This window comes from Pelophylax lessonae, assembly GCF_965119305.1.
Source record: "Pelophylax lessonae genome assembly, chromosome: 1".
In the NCBI taxonomy this organism is placed as follows: Eukaryota; Metazoa; Chordata; class Amphibia; order Anura; family Ranidae; genus Pelophylax; species Pelophylax lessonae.
The window spans coordinates 59,305,578-59,317,726 of NC_138768.1; the positions used below are offsets into that span (position 1 = coordinate 59,305,578).

Consider the following 12,149-nt stretch of genomic DNA (forward strand, 5'->3'; position numbering starts at 1 on the left):
AATATATTTAAAAAGATATTAAAAATAATAAAAATATTTGTAAAAATGTATTGAAAAATAAAATATTTGTTACATTAAAGAGAACAAAAACTTTTAAAAATATATATTTAAAAATAAAAAAATATTAAACATAAATAAAATATTGAAATGAATAAAAAATATTTATTAAAAAAATATATTTACGTTTTGAAATTATAGATCGATTTTTTTCCTATTGATCAGAAAGAGATCAACCAGAAAAGAAATCACTCATTTATAGAAGTGTATATGGCCATCATAGGGGATTAGGTTATTTTATATAATGACTGCAAAAAAAGACATAAAAAAAAATGGAGACCTGGATGACACAAGCTAGTATAAGCAGTGAAATAATTGGGGTGCCCCTAGATAATATGGCTATCCTTTCTTCTGGTATGATCATATGACCTCTTGGAGAGCAGTTGTGCTTCCAGCTGTAGCTATCGACACCTCCACTTCCTGGCAGCTCTCCTCCAGTATGTTATGTCACCAGCAGAGTCAGTCCCAGTGCAAAGTAGAGAAGACGAGATCAGGGTCACAGCCGCTGCTTCTCTACAGGATCCCAGGCACCAAGGTAAGACTTGGCCAAGACCAGGGCTCAGCACAGAGCCAAGGGTGACATGCCAAGAGTCTGTTCATGGCTGGCATCCCATTCATTCTACAATTATTACTCCACAACCTGTGCCAAGGACTCACATTCTTATGGTGGTCATACATGTATCAATGTGATAGAAAAATAATCAGATGATAAAAAGATCAAATCTACAAATTTCCAGCAGAACCTACCAAATTATTCTGATCTGTCTGGTCAGAAAATTAAATTTAAAAAAAGTAGATAGAGCAATATGTGAATGTCGCATTAAAGGATCTCTTTGTGAGATTCTGGTTATATGAATGTTTGGTAATTTTACTATTGTGAGTGTGTGTGTAAGGGGGGGGGGGGGGGGTTAGGAGGTGTGATATATGGTTTTTAAAAAAAATATTATATATATATATATATATATATATATTTTGTTTTTATTAGTAAATGTAATGTATGTATATGTGTGTGTATATATATATAATATATATATATATATTTTTTTTTTATTATTATTATATATATATATATATATATATATATATATATATATATATATATATATATATATATATATATATATATATATATATATATATGTGTGTGTGTGTGTGTGTGTGTGTATATATATATATATATATATATATATATATATATATATACACACACAGAATTATCTTTTGTAAAATATAAAAAAAGAGCAATATGTGAATGTTGCATTTGGATCTCTTTGTGAGATTCTGGTTATATGAATGTTTGGTAATTTTACTATTGTGAGTGTGTGTGTAAGGGGGGGGGGGTAGGAGGTGTGATATATGGTTTTTAAAAATATATATTTTATATATATATAATATATATATATATATATATATATATATATATATATATATATATATATATATATATATATATATATAAATATTTTGTTTTTATTTGTAAATGTAATGTATGTATATGTGTGTGTATATATATATATATATATATATATATATATATATTTTTTTTTTTTTTATTTATATATATATAAATATATATATATATATATATATATATATATGTGTGTGTGTGTGTGTGTATATATATATATATATATATATATATATATACACACACACAGAATTATCAACATATTTTAGCAATATTTTGTTTTTACTTGTAATGTATGTGTGTGTGTATATATATATATATATGTACATAGAAATATCTTTTGTCAAATATAAAAAAAAATTATGAATGGCAGTTAAAACAGAAGTACTAGTGTACGCATCCACCATGATTATATGCACCTTTTAATAAAGTTTTTTTTGCAGATTAGAGCACATCATATAGGATCAGAATCGGTCGATCAGTTCTTAATATGCTATTTTCAAACTTGTTTTTAAACCATTTTGAGAATATCGTCCGATCATATCAAACAATTATAATTAGTGCACTGGTGCCTACTCAATCTTCCGATTGTATTTTTCTCTTGGACGCTAAAATTGATCCACAGTATGATCACATATAACATCGATCCGTGTATCGCCACCAATAAGGTGAGCACACACATATAAGTATGATCATTCAATCAATTATTCAATGCGACTAAAAAAATTAAATAATTGTAAACCACAAACCCTCCATTTGTTTGATTTTGACGCTGACAAATCAGTCAGCTCTAGTGGAATTTTATTGATCATTTGTGGTCAATTGAACATCTGCATGTATGTCAAGCAACTGATCATAATACAAATTGATTAAATGATTATTTTCAATAGATTTTTCTGATAGATCATATTTTCAATGAATTTTATATGTGTTGTATCATTCAATAATTTAATAGGTAACAAATTGCTTGTTTGTGATTGATTGTGGTAAGTTTGAATACACGTGTATGTGTATGGCTACCTTACACTGGTATGGCATATTTATTGAAAAGCTGACTTGGTGTTTTTTTTCACCAACAGCAGATAATCTACAGAGTTCTGCATTATGTTTGTCTCCAGCCAGAGTACATTGTGGATTTTCAGTCTGTCCCGGTCATTTTTGTCCTTGGAAATGGGATGGGTTTTCAGAATTAACTGCCTTATAAAATTCCCTTTTTTGTGCCATCCAACATAGAGTATACATTCGTGTTCTTCAAGGTTTTTATTATAGAATGGCAATATTTAAATTGTATTATTGGTGTGATATTGGTAAATGGTCCAATCAGTAAGTCATCAATATCTGCTATGTGTGTTTAAGGCTTCAATCAGATGACCTGTATAAAATATTTAAATGTAGGATGGTTTCTTAATTTGTTTCATTGTTAAAGGGGAGCGCCAGACAAAAAAAAAAAAAAAACGTGTCTGGCTTTGGAAAACGTATAATATACAGTATTCAGGATATAGCGGTTAGCATTTCTGCCTTGCAGCACTTGGGTCCTCCTATTTAATCCCAGCCAGGACTATCTGCTCAGAGTTTGCATGTTCTCTCTGTACTTGGGTGGGCTTCCTCAGGACATACCTCCCAACGAGATGGGAACAAGGGACACCGATTAGAAAAAGTATGTAAGCGTAGGACACACCCCCGTCACGTCCCCTTAACCGCTTTAGCCCCGGAAGGATTATCCCCCTTTCTGACCAGGCCATATTTTGCGATTCAGCACTGCGTTATTTTAACAGACAATTGCGCGGTCGTGCGACGTTGTACTAAAACGAAATGTACGTCCTTTTTTCCCCAAATATAGAGCTTTCTTTTTGATCACCTTATTTGATCACCTGTGCAATTTTTATTTTTTGAGCTATAAACAAAAAAAGAGCGACAATTTTGATTAAAAAAAAAACAATATTTTTCACATTCTGCTATATGACATTCTCAAAAAAAAAATATTTAAAAATCAAATGTTTTTAACATTTTAGGCCAATTTGTTTTCTGCTACATATTTTTGGTAAAAAAAAAAAAAATCGCAATAAGCGTATTTTGATTGGTTTGCGCAAAAGTTATTGCGTCTACTAACTACGGGGAAGATTTGTGTCATTTTTATTGTTTTTTTTTTTACTAGTAATGGCGTCGATCTGCGATTTTTTGCGGGACTGAGACATTGCGGCGGACAGATCGGACCCCTGACTGACATTTTTGACACTTTTGGGGGTACCAGTGACATTACTACAGTAATCAGTGCTATAAATATGCACTGTTACTGTAATAATGACACTGGCAGGGAAGGGGTTAATACTGGGGGTGATCAAGGGGTTTAATGTATGCCTAATGCTTACTGACTTGTGTGGGGGGTTCTGTGACAGGCACAGAGATCGCAGTTTCAGCATAGCTGAAACTGCTGATCTGTCCCTGCCTGTCTCTGAGAAGATCCGCCTGCTTTGTTTACATAAGCAGGTGGGTCTTCTCTCCGTTTCCCGGACGATCGGGGGAGAAAGGCGGCGATTGCCACCCCTGCTCCCCCGGCCTGACTCCTGCTGTGTCTAAACACAGCGGGAGTGCGCCTCTGGCGGCGCGCCTGCGCCGCCAAGACTGCTTCCTCTCCAGGTAGTACTTGACTGGACCCAGGGGAGCCGCACTGCCACAGTAATATTACTATGGGCGGTCGGCAAGAGGTTAAAGGAGAATTATACAAAATAAAGGACTTGTTAAACCTGCAAGTGCTTTTTTTTTTTTACCACTACTATTCCTTTATATTGGCTTTTGAAATTTACAAATGCAGCAATTTAGAAATTGGATGAAAGGTTTAGCACTGGGAAACACTTTTTGAAAGATAAAAAGTACATTTTATATACAACTATATACAGTAGATCAGACCAAAATGAGGGACAAATAAGGAGGAAAGAGGAACAGAAGGACTTCCAAATCAGGGACAGTCCCTTGAAATCAGGGACAGACAGTTGGGAGCTATGCCTCAGGATAATCCAACTTTATTTCATAAACCAAAGACATTCTGGTAGTTTTAATGGCTCCAGCCTAAAGTGGCCCTAGTATGTGTATGTATGAATGTGAGATAGGGACCTTCTTGAGGGAAAGGACTGATGTGAATGTACAATTTGTAAAGTGCTAAATATATATATATATATATATATATACATATACATATATTATTTTACATTTTGTACATTCACATCATATGGGATCAGAACGGGTCAATTGGTTCTTAACCACTTCAGCCCTGTAAGGTTTTACCCCCTTCATGACCATGCCATTTTTTCTGATACGGCGCTGCATTCATTTAATTGACAATGCGACGCTGTATCCAGCAAAAAATTTTTCCTTTTTTCCCCCCACAAATAGAGCTTTCTTTTGGTGGAATTTGATCACCTCTGCGGTTGTTATTTTTTGCACTGACAATCTTGAAAAAAAAAAAAAAACAGTATTTTTTTTACTTTATGCTATAACATAATCAATAAAAAAATGTAAAAAAATCAAATTTATTCATCAGTTTAGGCCAATATGTAGTCTGCTACATATTTTTGGTTAAAAAAAAAAATTCCCAATAAGTGTATATTAATTGGTTTGCACAAAAGGTATAGCATCTACAATCTTATAGGATATGTTTATGGAATTTTTATTTTTTTATTTTATTTACTAGTAATGACAGCGATCAGCAATTTTTAGCGGGACTGCGACATTGCAGGGGACAAAAATGGACAACTAACTGACACTTTTGACACCTTTTTGGGGACCAGTGACACTAATGCAGTGGTCAGTGCTGAAAAAAAATGCACTGTCACTGTACTAATGGCACTGGAAGAGAAGAGGTTAACATCAGGGGCGATCAAAGGGTTGAGTGTGCTCCTAGGGAGTGCTTGCAAACTGCATGGAGGGAGGCTTAACTGGAGGAAGACAGAGATCCGTCCTTAGCAGAAACACAAGATCTCCCTCTTCCTCTCCTACAGAACAGCGGTCTGCCTTGTTTACATAGCTATACAGCTTGTTTACATGCCTCTCCTATGAACATTCGGCGGGTCCCAGGGGATATTGCATCCGCCGGACCAACTGATTGGCTCCCGCTGTGTACAGGTACGTGATTTCATGCAGGAAGGGCGGTCCAGAAGAGATTAATATGCAATTTCCAACTTGTTTTCAATCAACTTTAAGTATATCGTCTGAATATATATCTATATAGATATATTTAACAGTGCTCAGCATAAATGAGTACACCCCAACAGATTTGTCAGAAAACCTTTATTTTCCTTTCAGAATCAACATTTTCTATGGGACACTATACTACAAAATACTCCCACAAATGCGGGCCATTGATTGCAACCAAGATTTGTTAATTTCCACACATGAAAAAGTATCTTTCTCCTAAAAAATTCATTCAAGACCATGTAGCAAAAATTAATACCAGCGCCATGAAAGTCTTAGGCTCCTTTCACACTATCCGTCCGTTGGACGGATTCCGTTTTTCTCAGCGGGGGATCGAGCCGCCAATCCCCCGCTGAGCAGGAGGATGACAGCTGTGTCTCCGCGCTGTGTGCAGAGACACAGCTGTCAGTTCCCCATGCATCTCTATGGGGGAAATCGGATGGGAACGGACCGTCCAGATTTGACAAGAATTCAGCTACAGGAGAGTCTAATTATTCATTAAACAAGTGTCCAGCAGACAATTGATTATAAAAGAACGTTGCTTAACAAAGAAAACCCCTTCCCATTTCATGCTGTCAGCAATGGCACCACTTAATAGAGATATGTCACAAGGCCTGAGAAAGAAAATAATTTCTTTACACAAGAAAGGTGAAGGATACAAGAAGATTTTTTACTTACATATCAGGATACTGTAGCAAAAATGATACAAAAATGTAACAAAGGTGTAGCTACAACCATCTCACAGGGACATCTAGGCCATCCAGGGAAGTTAACACCTCAACAGGATCGTCTTTCGATGAGAAGGGTTGAAGAAAACCACCATGCAAGTTCACTGCAGTTAGCTAAAGAAGAAGAAACCCAAACTGGGGTGATTGATTCCCGTAACACAATACAACGTACGTGGCAGAGGAATGGCATGCATGGGTGTCGTCAATGAAGGAAGCCTCCCCTAAAGCCCATGCACAAAAAAGCCTGCCTAGAATTTGCCAGGGCCCCATGCTGAAAAAGAAGACGACTACTGGCACTTTAGAGTGATGAGACCAAGATAAATGTTTTTGGAACTGATGGCTTCAAAACTGTATGATGTCACAAAGGTGAGGAGTACAAAGAAAAATGCATGGTGCCTATAGTAAAACATGGTGGTGGCACTGGCAGTGTACTTATGTGGGGCTGCATGAGTGCTGCTTGTGTCGGGGAGCTGCATTTCATTGATGGTATCATGAATTCACAGATGTACTGCTCTATATTGAAAGAGAAGATGCTACCATCACTCTGTGCCCTTGGTCGTTGTGCAGGTTTCCAACATGACAATGATCCAAAACACACATCTAAGGACACTGTTGCTATTTCTGAAAAAGAATAGGGTGAAAGTGATTCAGTGGCCAAGTATGTCTCCTGATCTGAACCCAATCAGGGAACACCTATGGAGAATTCTGAAGAGAAAAACCATCCATCATCCATGCTCTAAAAGGGGTCGTTCTTAAAGAATGGAAAAAGATAGATGTTGTAATATGTCACCAACTTGTTCATTCCATGCCTAGAAGACTTGGTGCTGTCCTTACAAATCATGGAGGTCATACAAAATACTAGATGTAGTAGTTTTAGCTGTGGGGTGTATATATTTTTTCATCAACTTATTTGATTAAAACTGGAGATTTCATAATCTAAGTTCTATTATTAACCTTACTTTTATGTAATGAGCTACACAAACATTCTATAAAACCCAGTTTTGTCAAAATTTTGGAAATTTGTTCTTGTGTTCATTGAGATATTAATTAAAATCTTACTTTGCAGGGCTGTACTCGGGGAATAAGTGGGATACTCCTTGAGGCTTAAACCAATTACAATTGGGACTTTACTTCTTAAATGCCTGTTGGCGCTTTCTTGACGCCAGCTGGCGCCAGCCAACTCTCACTGACACTGAGAACACTCTGTAGAACAGATGAAGTGCTGAATCCTCGGCTTATAGTCTAGAAGATCCAAGACTGAGAACTGTAGAACTCCTGACACTGTTGCACTGTGAAAGTCACTAAATACTTTCCCCCGCCTGGCACAGCTTGAGGTAGTATGTAGTAGAACTCTGTATAGCTGTCACTGTAACTGGCACTGGCAATTCAGGGCCCAAACTGCAGGTGCCCCCTTTGACCTCAAACTCTTCAGGGTCCATTGACTAGGTACTCCCCTCTGTAGCTTCAGGGTCCTAAACCTAGGTACCCCCTTTACAGCTAGCTGACACTGGATCCCAGAACCTCTTCTGGAGTGCTCCCCTCTAACTTCAGGCCGACACCCAGGGGCAATCCTCAGTACTCACGACCTGTGTAGGCTTTCCTGGGACTGGACCCCTCTCTCTCCGCAGGCTCTCGGCACACCGGATCCCCTCAACTCAGCACTCTCTGGATACTTAGGCGACACCCCGAGACATCCACCTTCCTCAGACAGGAGGAGAGACAGCCGTACTCTCCTTCCTGGGACTCTGCTCCCGCCAAAGACACCGTGCCACACACTTCCCCCCCAAACTTATACCCACTCCCAGAATCCCTTGCAGCATAATCTGCCTTCTGGGGTAGTTACAAGCTGGGATGTGTCCCCTCTCACAGGAGCCAGTGGGGATACTTCTCCCTTCAGCAGGCACATCTGGAAGCCCTGAAACCCTAGCTAGATAAATCACAGCCCTGCTGTTAAGCAGACAAGGCCCACTATACATTTACCTAGCACCTACCTGTAGGGTGCTACACACAGGGCTTTTTTTCATCTGGAACTTGGTGGAACTCAGTTCCACCACCTTTGGCTCTGGCCCTCTGCTCCCTGTTCACCACTATCACTTGTAAACACAGAAGTCCGGCTTCCCACAGATCTGATCTCCTGAGTGTCTCCGGCTGAGTTTAGGATGGGGACAAGGTAGATGCAGATGCCCAGGGGTGCAGTGCAGATGCCGACAACCCCAGGGGATGATCTCAATGCAAGTGAGAGGCAGAGCCAACTACAGTGTAATTCGAAGCACTAGAGCCGGCTGGGTGCTTCTGCGTAAAACAGCAACAAAAGAAAGACATGGAAGATGGCGGAACTTTAAAGGAAGTTGGGAGAAGATGGGGACATTGGAGGGGGGGGGGTGCATGCAAAGGTGAGCGCTAAAGAGGGGTGAAAGTGAAGTGTTGATAGGGACTGCAGAGGTAAGCAACTGTGGAAGAAGGTTGAACTCTGTAATATGTATGCAGTGCCCCCCCTGAACTCTGCACTATGTACGTATTGCACCCCCAAACTCTGCACTCTAATTGTAAACCTCTCCCCGAATTCTGCACTCTGTACATAATGCTTTCCTGGTATTTAATGCCTCTTTAAAACCCTCCCACTGTTTGATGTGATTCGGAGTGTGTGTGTGTGTTGGGGGGGTCATGGTTGAGTTCCTGTACCTATTTTCTTAGAAAAAAAAGCCCTGTGTGTGTGTGTATATGTATATATATATATATATATATATATATATATATATATATATATATATTTACACACACATTATATTATCAATAGTATTGGGACGCCTGCCTTTACATGCACATAGACTTTAATGGCATTTCTTAGTCTGTAGGGTTCAATATTGAGTTGGCCCACCTTTTGCAGCTATAACAGCTTCAACTCTTCTGTGAAACTATTCTTGTAGTTTCTCCCACAAAAGTATTTACCATTATACACTCTTATCAGTCAATACAACTGGTCTGTGAACCCGTAGAGCCCACAGATAGGCATCAGACAAACAACAATGTGCTGCCTATCAGTCATTGACACTCGCTAGAAGCTTACTATGCTCTTTCTATTCCACTTACTTTTCTGTTTTTTTATGTGGAAAATTGGGGGAAACTAATGAAGAGTGTCCCACATGGAAAAGTTCTCCAGTTTCAAGAATGAAGATATTCCTATGCTAGGGGCGTCATTTTACACTGGTCTGAAAGGGAAAAGCCTTGGAAATGAAAGTAGCAAAATTTTACCAGAATTGGGTCACTAATAAAAGGAAAAATAAAGTATTACTTAAGGCAAAACTTTTTTTTTGTTTTGGATAGAGCAGATAGGGATTAGAACACTTGTCAGTTTTTGCTGCTGTCCTTTAACCACTTGCCGACCAGTCACGATGACTGTACTGCGGCAAAGTGGCTCATTCCCGTCCAGCGACGTAGACCTACGTCGCTGGACTCCTCCCCTTGTGGGCGGCGCACGCGCGCTGCCGAAGGCTCGCTCCCGCTGTATTGAGTCACAGCAGGAGTCGGGCCAGGGGAGGAGCGGCGGTGATCACCGCCGCTCTTCCCCGATCGTCGGGGAATCGAGTCTGGAGATCCGCCCGCTTGTGTAAACAAACCGGGCGGATCTCCTAAGTGACAGACAGGGTCAGATTGCAGGGTTCAGCATAGCTGAACATGCGATCTGTCCCTGTGTCACTCAGTCACCTCCCCCCACACATGTCAGTAAGCACCAGGCATACATTAACCCCTCCTTCTCCAATAAAATTAACCCCTTCCCTGCCAGTGTCATTTTTACAGTAACAGTGCATATATATAGCACTGATTACTGTAGTAATGTCACTGGTACCCCCAAAAGTGTCAAAAATGTCAGTCAAGGGTCCGATCTGTCTGCCGCAATGTCGCAGTCCCGCAAAAAAAATCGCAGATCGCCGCCATTACTCGTTAAAAAAAACACCAAAAATTACAGAAATATTTCCCTTAGTTAGTAAACGCAATAACTTTTGCGCAAACCAATCAAAATATGCTTATTGTGATTTTTTTTACCAAACATAGGTAGCAGAAAACAAATTGGCCAAAAATTTAAAAAAAATTAGATTTTTACATTTTTTTGGGGGGAATTTCATATAAAAAAATGTGAAAAATATTATTATCTTTTAAAAATTTACGCTCTTTTTTTGTTTAAAGCGCAAAAAGTAAAAATCGCACAGGTGATCAAATACCACCAAAAGAAAGCTCTGTTTGTGGGAAAAAAAGGACGTAAATTTCGTTTGGGTACGGTGTTGCACGACCGCACAATTGTCAGTTAAAGTCGCACAGTGCCGAATTGCAAAAAGTGGCCTGGACGTAAGACAGCAAAATCCTCCAGTGGTAAAGTGGTTAAGGAGATTCACCCTCACTACCATTATTATTTACCATTATTATTAAAAATGAAATTAAAAGAAATTACCCAAATTTTGGGTTTTCCCCAGAAAAGTAATAGAGAGAAAATCTTCCGATGGGTACACTAGTTCCGGAGACCTGGGGGACCCCCAAGAAATTCCCTTGATTTACAGGAATTTCATCTCACTTTCTGTCTGGCTATGGGACAGAAAGTGAAGCGAATTCTCCGTAATGGGACACAGATGGGGAAAAAAAGATCTGACAGGGGTTATAACCCCCCCTTCCCCTATCCAAATTGAAAAAAAAAAAAGTTTTGCCTATAGTTCTATTTTAAGTCCTAAGTATTATTTGACTCCAGTTTCCAAGATACAGCTTCAGGTCAATATTGCATTAAAATAATTCAGTTTACGAGTGGGATGTGCAATGAGAATGGTGCCACACCAATCATTATACATTTATCTTTTTATGGATACCAATAACATAACTTTTTTGCATAATTATCCTTTAACCACTTGCCGACCAGCCGCTGTAGTTTTACGGCAGCAGGTCGGCTCTATTACGCAAAATGACGTACCTGTACATCACTTCGTGTAACAGATAGTGGGGGTGCCGATTGGCACCCCCTCTGGCCAATCAGCGGGTCCGACCATCTGCGATCGCTCCCCATGGAAACAGAGCGGTGGTCTGCCTATGTAAACACGGCAGACCGCTGTTCTGTCAGAGATGTACATAGCGATCCTGTGTTCCTCCTATTTTGGAACAAAGGTCTCTGTGTTCATCCAGGGAGTACAACCCCCACACAGTTAGAAACCACCCTCTAGGAGCACACTTAACCCTTTGAGCGCTCCTGGTGTTAACCTCTTCCCTGTCAGTGACATTATTACAGTAACAGTGCATATTTTTAGCACTGATTACTGTAGTAATGTCACTGGTTCCCCCAAAAGTGTCAAAAATGTCAGTTAGGGGTCGGATCTGTCCGCCGCAATGTCGTAGTCCCGCTAAAAATCGCAAATCGCCGCCATTACTAGTAAAATAAATAAATAAATAAAAATTATATAAATCTATCCCCTAGTTTGTAGACGCGATGACCTTTGTGCAAACCAATCACTATACAATTATTGGGATTTTTTTTACCAAAAATATGTGGCAAAATACATATTGACCTAAATTGCTAAAAAAATTAGATTTTTTAATAGTTTTTTTTTTATTGAGAATGTTTTATAGCAGAATGTAAAAATATATATTTTTTTTGTCAGAATTACCGCTTTTTAATTTTTTTAAAGCACAAAAAATATATACCGCACAGGTTATCAAATACCACTAAAAGAAAGCTCTATTTGTGGGGAAAAAGGGACATCAATTTGATGTGGGTACAGCGTCGCACGACC

The 12,149-nt window shown here is 38.8% G+C and overlaps 1 protein-coding gene across 1 annotated transcript in view; it reads left to right on the forward strand.

Moving 5' to 3' along the window:
- Window positions 1–489: 489 nt before the first annotated feature.
- Window positions 490–12,149, forward strand: part of STARD6 (StAR related lipid transfer domain containing 6) — a 106,143-nt gene continuing 94,483 nt past the window's right edge. Inside the window, exon 1 of the mRNA XM_082275354.1 lies at window positions 490–592. The gene's annotated coding sequence lies outside the window, so the exon portion shown is untranslated. The remainder of the gene's footprint in view (window positions 593–12,149) is intronic.